Source organism: Lagopus leucura, unplaced genomic scaffold (assembly GCF_019238085.1).
Source record: "Lagopus leucura isolate 7727_CA_CO unplaced genomic scaffold, USGS_WTPT01 Super-Scaffold_100028, whole genome shotgun sequence".
Taxonomy (NCBI): domain Eukaryota; kingdom Metazoa; phylum Chordata; class Aves; order Galliformes; family Phasianidae; genus Lagopus; species Lagopus leucura.
Window position 1 is genome coordinate 7515640 of NW_024962279.1, and position 14700 is coordinate 7530339.

At 48.1% G+C, this 14700-nt stretch overlaps 1 long non-coding RNA gene across 1 annotated transcript; it reads right to left on the reverse strand.

The window, feature by feature from the left end:
• Positions 1-3222: 3222 nt before the first annotated feature.
• Positions 3223-7078, reverse strand: LOC122185310. The gene is made up of 3 exons (XR_006180843.1): positions 7028-7078; positions 4269-4360; positions 3223-3366 (listed from the first exon to the last, which is right to left on the reverse strand). It is a non-coding gene; the product is annotated as an uncharacterized LOC122185310 (long non-coding RNA).
• Positions 7079-14700: the final 7622 nt, after the last annotated feature.

The following is a 14700-nucleotide window of genomic DNA, read 5'->3' on the forward strand; positions in this document are numbered from 1 at the left end:
CCCACAAAGGCAATACTGCAGCACGAAGATCTGCAGGCATCCTGAGCAGTGCTGGCACAACTGCTTGAACTTCCCTGCCGCCTCATTCTCCAGTGCCATTACTTTTTGTTGTAAGCAGAGAAACCAGGATCAGCTGCCTTGGTACCCAGGGCGATGTTAACACTTGTGGTTGGAGTAGCAAAGTCATGCTGGACTTAAACAGCTGCCACCTAACAAATGCCATCTCACTTGAACACTCATCAGAACGTGGCTAAGCTGTCTCAGAGGTCGTTAAAGAAACATTAAATGGAATTTGGCTTGGGCAGACCCACAGCTTTCAGTGCAGCAATAAAAATATTTGTTCTGGTGCAATTTAGTTAAAAGCTAAATGTTCTTGTTTTCCAAATACTTGTGAAGTGTAAAAGAAGATACATAATAACTCTAAAGGAAAACAACTGAATTGTAACAGCACTGACTTTTCTTGCAGGATCACCTGTCCTATTTCCACCAGGCGCTCAGGGCTAAGGAGGAGGGTTGTGTTCAGAGCAGCCCCACTAATAGGTGGGGTATCTCACCCTTCAGGCCATCTATCAGCCTCTAATTGTTGAAGACTAATGAGGGAGTTTACATACAGACTGGCTTATGCTCAGTTCTGAGAGTTTTCCTATTGACATGAAAGGAAGGTCAAGCTCCAGCTGTCTGCTGCAGGGTTTGCTCCATGAAACACCTGTGTTTGATCATTGCTGGATAAAGAATAAAGAATTAATTTAGAGAATGCCTAAGAGAGGGCACTGAAGCGGGAGCAAGAATTAGGAACCTATACAGTCTGTCCTTCAGCTACACGTTGTTTTGATTTTTCAAGCAGCAAAAACAAATAAATGCAAAATATAACACGATACATTAATGTCCTGCCTGTAAGGGATTGCAGTCTAATTAAGAAAGCAGCAGTGAGTAAAAGCTGCATAGCCAGGCCAAGCTGGAATGCCAGGAATTGAGCTGATTTCCTACCAGCAGCAGAGCAGGACTGCAGGTCCTCTGCTGGGGGATCTGCACAGCAAAGCACTGCAGCGCTCTGCTGCTGCCCGGCCCCACTTCTGAGATCACGACTGATTTTAAAAAGGGAGAAGTGTGAAGAAAGGAAGGTGGGAACTCACTGAACTGGGAGCTCACCTCAGAGCAGCCCTGGAGGAGACAGCTTTGCGCAGCACTGCCAGCAGCGGGACAAGGCCCAGCAGCAGCCAGCAGCTCAGATCGATGCTCACCCATCCTTCTTCCTTCTGGAGCACAGAAGTGGCGCCTGGCTGGGCGCAGTGCAGCATTGCAGAAGGGCTTCTGTAGAGATGAGAGGCCCTTCCCAGTGAGTCCTGCTGTTGATTCCTGTGCCCTGACTTCTTCCTGCACAGCCCCAGGCTTCTAGTGCCACTGTGATAGATGTCTGCTTTACATCCAGCCTCTACTCTCAGCTGGGGACACCCTCTGCTGGCCTTTGGTCACAGTGGGATATGGGATAAGCAGCTGAAATAATCCAGTGTCCCAGACCTCGTTGTACAGAAATGAGAAGAAAACAAGTAATCAGTCCTGTGTACAAGGGCCCAGGGCTGAATATTTCTCTGCTGGAAGAGAGATGTTACCTGACAGCAGTGTGCATATTATGGCTGCCCTGAACAGCCCTGTCATACCAGAGATCAACCTGAAACTTTTTCTGGTCCCTCGTTAAGGAGAGGACAATCTGGAAACATTTTCTCTCCTGCATTTAATAGGGCAGTATACAACTCTTTGCATCAGTTAGGTGTAAAACTCTGCTCCCTGCCCTTGGGGGCTAGCTGGCATTCTTCAGAGCGAAATGTACCTTTCCTCAGAGCTTATGTGTTGTCTCCATCCATTAAAATCACACACACTGCAGCATTCAAATGGATCGCCTGTAAGCAGGATGCTGTTGCCTATCAGCTGAGATTGGAGGGGATAGCACCTAACCAGCACAGTTATATGGTTCTTTCCTTAGCCATCCAGCAATGGAACACAGACACCACATACAGGAGAGCTCTGGAATGGATGTGCTTTCACTATGACAGCTGGATTCCCCAAATTTAGGCCTGGCTACTGCATGTAAGAGCAGGTGTAGGAACAGAGCACAGGGCAGGCAGCATTCAGCCCTGCAGGAGCCGGATCTGCTCTCCCTGTTCACACCCTTAATGAGTGTCACATTAGCCAGAACCTACTCATGTAGAAAGATGTCTCTTGTCAAGAGTTAATTATTAATAGATAAATTCAACAGAGAATTTTAATAAGAGATAAGATTAACCCAATTCAGGTATTCCAAACGTAGATATCATCTCTACATTAATCTGCCTGACTCTTTAAGCGTTTCTTTCATGTCTATTGGTATATATCTGAATACTCTATCGCAGAACTGATGCTGCATTCTTCCTCCTATTATCCGGGCATTAACTTTTTTAGACAATCTTGGCTTTGGGGGACACAAATGCTTTGCTATATCAATGCTGTTCAAATTGTAAGCTTCTCTGAGGGACAGGAAAAGAGCAAGTTGGAGGGTGGGATCCACATGCCTGGTAAGAAAGGGACTCAATGCATAACTAACACTGCAGGCCCAGGGAATGAAATCAGACCCCCAGGAAGGCAAGCAGGGCGCACCAGGACTGGGGCTTCATTTCAGTGACCATTGGCCACTTCTCAATGGGCAAAATCACATTTCAAGGATTCACAACCAAATTTTACTAACATAAGTAAAATCAAGGGTGTGAACAACCATCTAATCAGTTTGCAGTGGAAAGCAAAAGAAGCAAGACATTCTAGAATGGCTGATGCCATTTTGGTTTTAGAGGTGGCATAAAAGTCTAAATGAAACACATTTGCTTTTCAAAGAAATATTGAAAAGTTTCCAGTAAGAGTTCCTTGCTTCTCCTTTCCTTCATTCCTCCCTCCCTTCTCCTTCCTGTAAACGTTTCAAGCTCTGATTTTGATCAGCATCTAGGAAAATACTTGTAAAGCCCATCTAATATTTACAGATGGTTAGTGGCAGGAATAGTAACTTCCTCCTGCATTTCGCAGTGGGTGTCTCACGCTTCATATTTCCCTAAGCCTGTCACCATGTGTGACATCACTCTGGGAAGCCAAAATAAAAATGAATCACTTGTGAAGCTCCCCCATCTCCTCTCTGTCAGCTTTTCCAAATCGCATCAGAGGGGGCTGATAAAGAAGCAGGTTTCCCTCAGGAAGAGCAGATCAGGCACACTGTGTGCCTGCAGGGAGCTCTGCTGCACTCCCTGCAATGCCTGGGGCTGTGCGTGGTCAGTGCTGCGCCCAGCTGGATCACCACTATGGGAACGTTTCTCCTCTCTTCTGTTTTTAAGGGGCAGAGATTGTTCTCTGAGGAGTGAAAAAGAAACATGTAAAGAATCACCCAGTCTCTCCTACAGGATGTTTTTTCATTACTATCTAAGGCGAGGTCTCTGCATTAAGTTGTCATATACTCAGATTTTCCATCTTCTGAGCCAAAATCTGAGCCAAACCTTTCAGTTCTTTCTCAATCAAAATTCCAATTGATCTGTCCTTACTTATTTTAACTAAGTACAATCAGATTACAGCCAGGTTAAAACACGAGTAAAAGCTCTTTGGAGGATGGGCTGCTGTGTGAAATGCCACTGTCAGGTTTTTCTGAAGAAACATCCCTGCTGTGCAGGCAGACCTGGTTCTGCTTTTGGAACATCACTGGCATGAATCGACAAAGGCTGCATTTCCCTGGGGACCCACTGCCCACACCAGGGAGTTCAGCTGCTGCCCAGGTGCAGGGCTGGCACTGCAGGCTGGGAGGAGCCTTGGTGGTGTTCTCACTTTCTCTGTATTCTTTCTTCTAAAAATTGGGGCAATACAAGCTCACACAGCTCTCCTCCAGAAAACACAATCTGTTTTGACACCTATGGCATGATGGGGTGGTACAATGACCTCCAGCAAGCCTTTCCCTTGCCAGAGATCTGTCAGTTCTTTGCCAATCTGTGATTATTCTTACAAAGTTCATTGCAATGTGCACACTTAAAGATCTGCAATGCAATCCCACGAGCAGAACCCAGCAGTGCATCCCCAGGCTGCAGTGCCCCACCATCTGTGGGCCTGGTGCTTCCCCCTGTTTTGTGCGACTCAAATCAAAAGTGCAGAAGGAGCAGCCCTGGCATGAATGTTAATCACCAGCGTTCCATCCTCAGAAACGTGCTGCAAATCCCCTTGAGCCTCAGCTCTCTCACAGCATGAGGGCGGATTAGGGACAGACTCACTTTGTTTTTACTGGAGCAAAGTTCCCGCTGGCTGCTGGCGGCCGAGGAATCGAACACCACTTCAACATCTGCAGCCTCCGTCAGGGACAAACCTGGGATGTCACAGCACCAAATCACACTGAGCCCCGTGTTCCTGCTGGCTGCAGAGGCTGCACTTCTCACTGCAGCAGGGCTCAGGAACTGCAGCTCTGGCACCAGCATGGCAAGCTGTGCCCCATCAGCTTCTGCACGATGGGAGAATTATTGCTACAGGAAAAGAGCCAAGGACACAGTGCTGTTTTGGCACCCTCCTGCTGGGTGGCTCTGGGAGAGGTGTGAATGCAACCAGGAACCCCTGGCTCCTCAGAGCTGGGACACTGGATCAGGTCTTGATGAGACCTTTGCCTTGCGTCTCCAGGGGGCTCTTTGCCATAGGAGGTGGTGCTGTGGGCCATGTGTTATAAGCAAGGCCTTTATACTCAGGCAGACACATTGGTGAGAGAAATTTGACAGAAGTAACCCCAGGTTTGCTGCTGGCGTCCCTACGGAGCAGCAAACTCTTCTGCTGTCCATGGAGTCACAAAAAAAATGTTACTGTCCAATATCTGTGTTCATAACCAAGGGATTATTGATTCTAATTTCAAACTTAAATCAAGAAAGAAGGTTCAATAGAGAAGTAGTGTCGTTCATTACCTCACAATTCATTAAATACAGAGGAGTCCACATCTCTGGCAGAATGGCTTTAAAAATCAATATAGGAATATTTTACGAGAAACTACAGATAAAAATTAGAGGCATTTAAAAATGAGTCTGCCCAGAGTGAGTGTGATATTGGGAAAACCAAGGAAGGGAAAAGCACTCACCACATACACTTGGGAACAGTTTGTCAAACAGGAAACTCTGCAGACTCCTCAGGAATTACTGATGACAGAACTTTACAGCACATCATGGAGCAAGGTAAGAAAGCATGAAATGAAGCAGTACTCCAGAAGCCATGAAAGTTGTGCAAAACCATGGGTGCAAAACCAGAGGGAAGCCAGGTGCCCCCTGGCAGCTACAGGGGCACAGATAACTCCCAGTCACCACCTGTGCCTCCATTGTGGTGCTGGGAGGTGAGACAGGAGCAAGAAGAAAGATCCAGACCCAGCTGGCATCTTCCACAGCCTGCACGCATCCCTTGTATCCAGAGAAGAAAGGAATCAGGATTTATTTTCCTCTTAATAAAGCAGGTTTATAGGCAACCTTCCCTCTGCGTTACACCACTGAAATGAAACCAATGACAGACAAAAGACTACGCGAGGAGAACCAAAGCGTTGCAATCTTGAGCTCTTCATTGTGATCCAACTAAGTGTGACTTCTTTGCCATTAAAAAGGAGGAATTATATATAACACCAGTTAAGCAAAGACTAGAAAAATTGCAGGTACAGGACTGGGGTGTGCTGGGATGGTGCTCCTGGGCAGGGCAGAACAGCCAGGCCCTCAGCCCCACAGCTCCCCACACCTCCTGCCTGAAGCAGCTCCCCGCAATGCCTGCTGATGCCACCTCTGTCCACTCAGAGGTATTTTATACCAACTCCTCATGAATATTTAGCAGTTCACCAGGACATTCCTGTAAATCAATTTTAAACAGGTGGGGAACATTTTCTTAAAGCCAATTTTGAGTTTGCAAATGCTGGAAGCCTCATTAGAAGAATTACAAGTAATACGCCATTAACGTGTCCAACAAAAAGAAATTAATTCTGAAGATGAACTACAAATGAACTTCAGATCAAGAATTGTCTGTGGAAATCACATTGTGATGAAGAGAATAGTGAATACTGGCAACTCAGGACAAGAAAATGAGGCAGAATGAGCGAGTAAATTACTTCTGCATGTGCTGTGGCTGGGCCGAGCCTGCCACTGGGACGTGTGCTATTACTGTAGAAATAAACTTTTTTGTCTTCACGCCCTGACCCAGCATTTCAGTGATGATTAGTCTATTTTTCAAGACTGTAAGAAAAGGACAGGATAGATGAGAATAAAGAAGAAGCATCAGGCTAAAACCAGCTCCCAGAAATGGAGATCATGGAGAGCACAGCTCCAGCAGTGTGCTCTCCACAGCCTGAGATGCTCCTCACTCAGCTGTGCTGGGACAGCCCCTGCCCTTCCATCCTGCCCCCAGGCTCCCATGCCCTGTGGCTGGTGCCCATGCTTTGCTCCCGGACCTCAGAAGATTGAGCATCATTATCTTCACTGCTGTGCTGTGAGAGGGAAGGACTTTCTCACCTGAATGATTAAAACAAAAGCAAGGCACGTGCATTGCTCCATCGGGAATGCAGCAGCACGAGCACAGCATCCAAGCACCGCTTGGCACCGTCAGGCAGTGGCAGAGCACAGCCTGCTCAGCAGGACTCACTGGTGCCCTCCTGCTGTCTTTCAATGACAAAATGACCGTCTGGGCCAAAAAGGACCTGCTGGACCAAAGCAGGAGCTTTAATGAAGCAGGGTGGCCGTGGCTGCCCCGCTCCGGGCACACATCAGCTCCAGCTGCCCACATCCTCACTCACGCCTTCCCCTGCATTGCTCGCGTGTCTCCCTAGATGGCGAATGTTACCTTGCTTAACGAAGTCACTCCTCAACATTTTCACATTCAGGCGTGCACTTCTTGACTCTAATTTACACTCAACATTGGTACGTGAGCATTACTCTAATTCCTGTTATCACTAGTGTTACAGTTGGAATGATCAGCGCAGTGCAAAGGCAATACAGAGTGAAATGACCAAAAGGAAAAGAATGCTCACCTGTCTCAAAGATCTCAGCTCGTGGGGAAAAGCTCCACAAGGGATGAATCTGCAAAACCAGAGACCTTTCCCAACTGCCAGTCAGCCCTTAAATGAGGTCTAGGAGAGGTGCAGCCAGGTTCCACCCCTTCTGATCACACCGCTGCATTGCCTTCACCTGTGCTCCCAGGCCTGACCCGGTCCTTTCCCAGATGCTCAGGCCGTGGGTCAGGCCGTGACTCAACAGTTCCCATATAGCAGAGCTCAGAGAAAGCCTGTGCTTCTGAAATGCTGAAACAGACCTCACTAATGGCTCTTAGACGCGTGACCGCATCACTCATGGCATTATCACGGTTTAACAAGCTGCAGAAATAATTGGTTATTAGTCAACAAAGAAATCCAAAATGATCAAGGATGCATTTCTCAAACTTCCCAATTGGAAAAGAAATAAAATCACTGCTCATCTTTTCCTGATTTTCAAAATATAAACCAAGACTCGTAGATGCAGAGATTTCAAGCCAACCTTTGTTCACTTCTGAACGTTTCAGGTTGCTCTGACCACAGTCTGTGCTTTGCTTTCTTTGAGGGATCCAGGCGCAATCTGGGCCTAGCAGCTGTTCTCCCTTCAGCCCAGAAAACACCTGAAAAATAACCACAGCCTTCAGATTTTGGACTGTTTTCATATTTCTCATCTGAGTTGACTTAGGACTTACACTACAAAACCATTGCACAGATTATGTTTGGGGCTTCAGTGACCTCCTGATGTGATGCTAAGGGCCGCCAAAGGGACAGCAGCTGACTGCAGGCAGTGGATGTGGCTCTGTTGGCCAGGGAGAGCCCACGGGCCCCTCCTGCAAACAGCCAGCATCTCTGCTTGTCTGGGCTTTGAAGTAGAACAGGTAGGTGAAACCTTGACAAAAACAGGAGCCAATCCGGAGACAAGAGTCCCTTTACATGCACTTGTGCAGAGACCCTTCAGAGAGGAGCACTGACACAATGCAGACCTCTGCTTAGGCTGCTAATGGTGCATATTTACCAACACAGAGAGTGGGACTCCTCTGTATCCCAGGAGACCACGGAGTGATCCCTGCACCCACAGGACAGAGATGTGCAGGTAATGCAGCGCCCACGACAGAACCACCCTGTGAGTCTTCAAACCCTCCATGGAAGGCGCCTTCCTTTCCTTACCAACTGATTTTCTCACTCTGGGTCAGGATGTTTAAATCCGATGCAAAGCCGCACACAATCAGTCCAATGAAATCCACGGGGCATTTTGAAATCCTCAGATAACAGGCAGTGTATAAATGCAATACATTACATTTCCAAGAGGAGTTGGGCAAGATAAAAAAGCTCCACTCCCCCATTTGCATTTTAGGCAAATTGGAAGGATCTGGGACCGAAGTACATTCTAGAATACGTTCAGATGTAGATATTCAGCTTTAATTACTTGGGACAGAGCTGCACCCTGTGCCCAACAGCATGGGCGAAGGCTCTTCTGACTTTGTGGCCTCTGCTTCACAAACCCATTTATGATTTAGGTAATGAGGTAATGTGTGTATGCGTACCCACGTATACGAAGGGTTTTATGCCTAGTTTGATTTTAGAAATAGAGTTTCCAATGCTGCAAACACTTCTACATTCACTTAAACGTATGTAATTAATGCCACAGGGATCACCAAAGGAAAACAAAGTGCTTTCCCAAAGAAGATGGGGACCATCCTCCATTACAAGCCAAGATTTGGTAGAGATATTTCTCACATGAGCGCTCAGTTGAGAAATTACCAAGTAAGTAAACCCAGAGTAAGAACTGCTGGTTTTCTTCAGTGCCCATTTTGCTTTCAGCACAGCCTTGTTTATGGGATTTGTTGGAGTCCCTCTGGAGTCAGCAGTCGAGTGTAAATTAAATGGGGTGACATAGCACGGGTCCCTTCAGTTCTTGTGTCAAAAACCCCTTTGTGTGTATCTGGGTGGATCTGGAGGCCAGGCAGACCTGCAGCACAGCACTGAGGATGGGCGCGTTGCTGCTGCAGTGATTTATCTCCTGGAGCAGCCAGGTTCTCACCGGGCTGCAGAATGCATCTGGACCGGCCTAATGAGCACATTCCTCACCATCAGAGGCTGCGGAGGGCTTGCGAATATTTCAGACGTGATTCACACAGCCGAAAGGCCTTGTTTACTGATCTGCTATTTATACCTAGCTCAATTAAAGCTCTTTGGAAAAAAAATAAAATCAAAGATTCCAACACTGGCAGCGCTGATGGAAGTGAGTCTCACCTCATTAAAAAGGTTAGGAAAACAACATTAATAATTTTGATCGTTACTTTTGGGCATATTTATGTCCCAGTCTGTGCCCAGCCCCATCAAGGCCCCATGCAGAGCGATGCTGACAGCAGTGAGGTGGATGCCAGGCCAAGCAGCCACCAGCCCTGCTCCTGTGGGGCAAACTGAGGGGACCTCAGCAGCAGTGAGGGGGCCCAGCACTGTGAGCAGGGCTGTGCTGAGCCCAGCTCAGCTCCTGCAGCTCCGGAGCAGAAATCTGGCCAGGTACTGGCATGTTCCATCCTGGGGCAGAGAGGTGCAAAGCGCAGTTCCCTGGAGCCTTCATGGTAGAATTAAATACCAAACTTTGGATGCCCCATGAATGTTTGCACTCCTTGAGGTCCATGAAGCAGCTAGGACTTGTTAAGGTTCAAAGAGCACAGCCCTGCTGCCCATCAGAGAGGAGGAAGCCGGTAGATGAGTGTGAACATTCACGTGGCAGTGAGCACTGACATCAATATTCAGACATTAATTAGTGGTGGAAAGAAGGCACAGCGGTCCTTATGTAGCATCTTAAAATTATGGACCCATTAAATAATAAAGGTTTTGTTCCTTTATTACACCATTAATAAATTTTAAACCACCGTATCTATAAAAAAATACAGTTCAGTCGGGTGGAAAGCAGACTAATGCAGGTTTAGAAAGAGTGCAACAAATTACAAATGCTTCCTACTTTATCAGCATTACGGAATACTATTAATTTTAAAAATAGCTTTTAAAAACATACGTGGCATGCCATCATGGAGATGGCTGCGTTTCAATACATCATCCCGACAACTCCTTCCACAGCAGTGAGTTACGCAGGCTCCCAAGCTCTGTTTTGCAAATGTGCTCCGTCCCACACTGCAGCTAAAACTTAAAGGAAGCAGTTTTGGCAGCTGATTCAGGGCTGTGCTCCGCTGGGACCTCAGAGCAGGGCTGCATATAGGCACACCAAGGGGCAGATGGGCCATTCCCTGCTGCTGTGCCTCCCAGGGCAGCAGATAGCCCAGCACACCCAGCCCAGCTGCAGACTGACCGTTAGTGCTCATTTGGGATGGTTAAAAATAAAGAGGTTAATGGAAAACCCTAATGTAACAGAGTTGCTGCTTTAAAATACTTTGTGTGTACACGTTTTCAGTGCTAATTGGCATGGGTGTCCATAGAATGGTGCATTATGCCTGCCTAAATGATGGAGGAGGCAGTTGCCATAGCAAGGAGTGCTTTTATTGACTGCTTAAAGGAAAGAGACACATAAAACCAGAGGTAAGGCCAGAAAATAAATTAGAAAAACCCCTGGGTAGCTCCAGCTTACACTTGAGCTTTCTTTCATTCTTCCTGTGTTATTATTATTCAGCTGCATGGTTCTGTACCACGCACAGAGCAGCAGCTGCAGCCCAGGCAGAGCTTTGCATCCTGGGGGCAGGGGGACAGGAGCACAGGAGCACAGGAGCTTCTCCTTCATGCACTGAGCTGCAGCTCCTGCTCACACTTCTGCAGCTGCACCACTCCTAGCTTTCCATCCCGATATTTCAGTGCAGCACAGGCTGCACTCAGTGTACTTGCAGAGCAGGATGGTACAGAGCACGTACCGACGCACTCGTGTTCCCTAGTCACATTTTCTTTTGTTTAATAACATAAGAATATCCCTAAATTTAATCACAGCCTACTGGGTGCTAATTCAACCAAAAAGGCCAGAATTTGCTAGAAAGCAGATTGTTTTCTCTATAAGCATCAGAAAGCAGATGTTTTCGCTGTGAGCACTAGAATGATGATCAAATTCTAGATAAAGCCATAATGATAACGTTAGCAAAATCGGCTGTGTCGTTGCTTTGTCTCTTACAGAAAGCAGAATTGTCCACCTGGAAATGAGCATCTCCATTCCCCATGCCAGGGTCCATCCAGTGTCCCTCTGCTCATGCCCTCTTGCAGCACTCTCAGCAGTTTAACAGTGCATTCATCCTTGCTCTGCCCAAGCCATGAGCAGGGTCCTCTGACAGGACACATAGCTCATATGATGGCCATCAGCTGCTGCTGGACACATTCAGTCTGTTTGCACAGTACCCGGCGTGCTCCAAGCTGTGACACCCATCTCTCATTTTTCCTATTCTATTATGATCAACTCCTATTATTCAAGAGTATTTCAGCTCCATTCATGATGATACACAGACAAATTCTGCACTCTGCACAGCCATTCTGAGAGTAAGCTATCTAGCTTAAATACAAGATCATTTCTGCTCTGAGCAAATGAGAAGAGACTTTCTGTTTTACACATCACTGAGCAATACGTTTTGGCATTGTTTATTTTACCGAGCCTACTTGAGAGAATTAAAATATTAATACACTGGTGCCATTTAGGTAGTAACCAGAGTATGTCTCTCATTTATAATAATTTCCCAGGAGGGAGATATTTTGAAGACCAATCAGAGAACAAAGGTAACTTCGACTTTTAGCAGGATGAAACGTCCCCCTTCCCCCCTCCCAGGCTGAGGCACGGTTGCAGACTTCGGTGCTACGTTCCCCAGCGATCACCAGCACCGGCAGCATCGCCCCGTCCTGTGGCAGCTCTCCCGCTCCTGCGCCGCTTCCCATCTTCTCCTCTGTGCTCAGGGCGTAAATGCGGCAGGGGCAGAGCGCAGCTTTTCTCACGCCAGAGGAAATCCTGCTGGGGGAGCCGCAGGGCGGTCAGAGCACGGAGCTTTCAGGAAGGAGTTCGCTTTCAGCGGGGCGTGCGGCGCTGCGCTGTGTGCCAGTCACCGCAGGAAACGAGCGTAGCAGCCTGCGGGGCCCCGCTCCGGGATGGGGCACCGCATGGGCTCAGGTGGGCTCAGTGCCCACCGCCTGCTGCGTCTTTGTGACCTCTGCTGTGGGGCAGCGAAAGGAAACGTGCCCCTGCTGCCGACGCCCCACGGCAGAGGTCAGCCGTGATGAAAACACAAGGGCTCTGTCATTCAGACGTGCTGATCTCCACACGGCCTCTCTGCGGACAGAGATGTGTCTCGGTACCCCATCCATCTCAGCCCTGACTCCAACCTCGAGCTCCCCGAAGCAGCGCCGAGCCCGGAGGAGGCATCTTTCCTGGTGACGGGTCTGAGGACTTACAGCACCTTAAATCAAATTAGCAGACAGCATCTGAGTGGGAGCCGCTCCGAGATGAATGAGCTGGCATTTTTTAAAGAGTAACAACGAGGTAATAAACAAGATTAACGCAGAACCAATGGATGAATGGAGACAAATAGGCGGAACGTCCATGTCGTGTCACGGGGGTTGCGTGCCAGACTTCTGGCAAAGCGTCTGAGACAGGAGTGGGTGATTCGCACCTCCTAAATCACCGGCATAAATCCTACCCTGCATTAGTGGAACGTGAATGGTCTGCTCCGAAAAAGGGCAAAAGGAAGGGAGTTCAGCAGGAGAGGGACGAAGGGCTGCTCACCTCAGCTGCTCCTTGCCTATGAGCCAGGCTCCGAGCAGCAGGGCGTGCGTTTCCCAGCACACGAGCTGCCGATGTCCCCACATCCATCTGCGGACCTCTGACAGACGCAGACGTGAGCTGAAACCTCCCTTTCCCCGTAGCATCCCTCGGTGGACACTGCTGTGCCTCTGCATCCCAACTCAGCTCTAACAGGAAGTTCTGTTCCCTCCCAGCCCCTTTGCTGGGCACAACACAGAGCAGCCCCAACTCAGAGCAGTGGAACAACTCCTACAAACCCACGGTGTGGGCAGCAAAAAAGTCTTTGATCACTCAAAACAAAAAGGCAAAAAAGATGATTCACTCATCGATGCTATTTGTCACTTCTGTACTGGTAGTGCTACTGAGACTGATACACGATTTGAAGAGCTTTACTCACTACAAATAATCCTTTGATGATGAAACCAACTGCGTAAATCTTTGGAAGGAAAACCTTGCATGAATATGGCCAAATTAGGAAAGCCATATCACAACAGCTGCGTTCGTAACCACACGCATTGCTGTTGTGTTTTTTAATCTGCATTACTGGATCTATTTCTGACTACAAACTAGATGACTCACTTGATCACTACCAGTGAAAAAACCCAGGATGTCGACACAAAATACTTCTTGGAGCTCAAAATGCAGGTTTTTGTTGTTGGTTTCGTGGTTTTGGGGTTTTTGTTTTTTGTTTTTTGTTTTTTTTCTCTCTCTCTGTTGCAACCATACATCTCTACAGATAACCACAGGCAAAACCAATACATGCAGGGATTCAGCTTGTTGCATTTGACAGTCAACAAAGAGGAGCTGCCAGGCTTTCACTGCCACCCATCTGCCTTTCTGATCAGTTTCTTCCAGCTATTTTTCTGTCTTTCTCCTCCAATCAAGTTGTTCTTATTGAGGATCCAGGAAATGAAAATTTCTTAAACAGTATTTCAACAAAGTCTGCGTTTTCACTCCTATGCTCACAGAAGAGGAGCAAAACCAAAGCCAGCCACAGAGCAGCATTTTCTACTTCATTTACCCCTTCATATTTGTACAAAAGAGAAAAACTTAAAAATAGCCAGGGCTGTAATACCACAAATGCTCTCACAAGAGAACATATCACACTTTGGAGTGATCCCTTACAAGCAGAGCACTGCCCCCAGTTTGCAGCACACAGGCAGTGCTCTGCAGGCAGGAGCCCACAGCAGCACCCAGCTCGGTGCTCCCAGTGCTCCCAGGGCCACCAGACACTGCCTGCAAGCACAGCATCGCCAGCTCTTCTGGTCATTCCTCATCACTGTCGTCTCTGGGCCAGACTTTCACTTGTCTCAGCCACAGAGCAACCGAGAAGCAATTTTATATTAGCAGCATCAGTGGGGACCTGTGCTGCTCTGGGAGCATCTGTGAGGCTCGTGCCAGCCTGGCAGCACCACCTGCTGTGTGCCATGGGAGGACTCACACAGAAGCTGCCAAACTTTGCTGCTCTTTCTGCAGTGACACTTCTCATTGCTTCACCACAAAACAGGTCAGCATAAATTCCAGGCAGGAATTTGGCTCTTTTCTCCTTGCGGGACTCTTGAAGAAATCAAGTAATCCTGGAGAAAGACCTTCCCACCCTGCACAGCCGCCCTCCTGCAGGAGACCTGGCCAAATCCATCTGAGAACACAGACTGCGACCTGAGCAATGTGTGCTGTGCTGCTTGAGACACATCAATCACAGGGAGGGGTGTGCTGGAAAGGACAGCCCTGCACAGACCCTGTCCTCAGCCATTCCACCCCGCAGACAGGTGGCTGCAGGCATGGAAGAGACAGCAAGTCTGCCTCCATCGTCAGCATCTTGTCAGGAGGGGAGAGGAGCTCTGCTAGGTTAAGGAGTGGTAACTAACGGGTGTTGCTGCCACTGCATCCAGCAGCCCTGCCTGTCGCAGCCCCCGAGCCACGCTGAGCTCAGAGCACCCCTGGG